Here is a 2,376-nt window from a genome sequence, read left to right as displayed (position 1 = left end):
GCGAGAGAGAGCGCGAGAGAGAATACGAGAGAGCGTGAGAGAGCGTGAGAGAGTGTAAGAGAGCGAGAGAGAGTGAGAGAATGAGAGCGAGAGCTAGAGAGAGAGAGAGTGTAAGAGAGCGTGAGAAAGCGAGAGAATGAGAGCGAGAGCGAGAGCGTGAGAGAGCGAGCGAGAGCGTGAGAGATAGAGCGTGAGAGAGCGCGAGAGAGCGAGAAAGAGTGTAAGAGAGCGAGAGAAGGAGAGCGAGAGAGAGATAGAGCGCGAGAGAGTGAGAGTATAAGAGTATAAGAGAGCGTGAGAAAGCGAGAGAATGAGAGCGAGAGTGAGAGCATGAGAGATAGAGAGATAGAGAGATAGAGCGAGAGAGAGTGTCAGAGAGCGTGAGAAAGCGAGAGCACGAGAGCGACAGATAGAGCGATAGAGCGCGAGAGAGTGAGAGATAGAGCACAAGGGAGAGCGTGAGAGAGCGCGAGAGAGAGCACAAGAGAACGAAAGAAAGTGTAAGAGAGCGAGAGAGAGCGAGAGAATGAGAGCGAGAGTGTGAGAGAGCGAGAGATAGATAGATAGATAGATAGATAGATAGATAGATAGATAGATAGATAGATAGATAGAGCGCGAGAGAGTGAGAGATAGAGCACAAGGGAGAGTGTGAGAGAGGGCGAGAGAGAGCACGAGAGAGCAAAAGAAAGTGTAAGAGAGCGAGAGAGAGCGAGAGAATGAGAGCGAGAGCGTGAGAGAGCGAGCGATAGAGATAGAGGGCGAGAGAGATAGAGCGAAGAGTGAGAGAGAGTGTAAGAGAGCAAGAGAGAGCGAGAGAAAGAGAGTGAGAGCGCGAGAGAGCGCGAGAGAGAGCATGAGAGAGCGAGAGAGAGCGTGAGAGAGCGAGAGAGAGCGAGAGAGAGAGCGAGAGAGAGAGCATGAGAGAGAGCGTGAGAGCAAGAGAGAGAGACAGAGAGAGAGCAAGAGCGAGCGAGATTGAGAGAGAGAGAGGGAGAGCAGACAGAGAGAGAGCGAGTGAGTGAGAGCCAGAGAGAGAGAGAGAGAGCGCGAGAGAGTGAGAGAGAGCGTGAGAGAGCACGAGAGAGAGAGCGAGAGAGCGAGCTAGAGAGTGTGAAGGAGAGTGAGAGAGAGCGAGAGAGAGCGCGAGAGAGAATACGAGAGAGCGTGAGAGAGCGTGAGAGAGTGTAAGAGAGCGAGAGAGAGTGAGAGAATGAGAGCGAGAGCTAGAGAGAGAGAGAGTGTAAGAGAGCGTGAGAAAGCGAGAGAATGAGAGCGAGAGCGAGAGCGTGAGAGAGCGAGCGAGAGCGTGAGAGAGCGAGCGAGAGCGTGAGAGATAGAGCGTGAGAGAGCGCGAGAGAGCGAGAAAGAGTGTAAGAGAGCGAGAGAAGGAGAGCGAGAGAGAGATAGAGCGCCAGAGAGTGAGAGTATAAGAGTATAAGAGAGCGTGAGAAAGCGAGAGAATGAGAGCGAGAGTGAGAGCATGAGAGATAGAGAGATAGAGAGATAGAGCGAGAGAGAGTGTCAGAGAGCGTGAGAAAGCGAGAGCACGAGAGCGACAGATAGAGCGATAGAGCGCGAGAGAGTGAGAGATAGAGCACAAGGGAGAGCGTGAGAGAGCGCGAGAGAGAGCACAAGAGAACGAAAGAAAGTGTAAGAGAGCGAGAGAGAGCGAGAGAATAAGAGCGAGAGTGTGAGAGAGCGAGAGATAGATAGATAGAGCGCGAGAGAGTGAGAGATAGAGCACAAGGGAGAGTGTGAGAGAGGGCGAGAGAGAGCACGAGAGAGCAAAAGAAAGTGTAAGAGAGCGAGAGAGAGCGAGAGAATGAGAGCGAGAGCGTGAGAGAGCGAGCGATAGAGATAGAGGGCGAGAGAGATAGAGCGGAGAGTGAGAGAGAGTGTAAGAGAGCAAGAGAGAGCGAGAGAAAGAGAGTGAGAGCGCGAGAGCGAGAGAGAACGAGAGAGCACGAGAGAGAGCATGAGAGCAAGAGAGAGAGAGACAGAGAGAGAGTGAGAGAGAGCGAGAGTGAGAGAGAAAGAGAGAGAGACAGAGAGAGCAGACAGAGAGAGAGAGCGATTGAGAGCGGGAGAGAGCAAGAGAGCGGAGAGCACAAGAGAGAGAGCAAGAGAGTGAGCTAGAGAGTGAGAGAGAGAGAGTGAGAGAGAGAGCGAGAGAGAGAGAGAGGTGTTTGTCATATTAGACCAAGCATGGATGAGCAGACTACCTTTCCTTTTCTCTCATCCTCTGTCTCCCTGCCTCTCGTTCACCTCTTTCTCTCTTTTCTCTCCCTCCACCTCTCTCCCACCCCACCTCTCTCCCTTCCTCCCCCTCTCTTCCTCCCTTCCACCTCCATCCCTCCAGTCAGACAGAGGTAATAG

The sequence above is a fragment of the Oncorhynchus tshawytscha genome, linkage group LG04 (assembly GCF_018296145.1).
Source record: "Oncorhynchus tshawytscha isolate Ot180627B linkage group LG04, Otsh_v2.0, whole genome shotgun sequence".
In the NCBI taxonomy this organism is placed as follows: Eukaryota; Metazoa; Chordata; class Actinopteri; order Salmoniformes; family Salmonidae; genus Oncorhynchus; species Oncorhynchus tshawytscha.
This window is presented reverse-complemented; position numbering follows the sequence as displayed.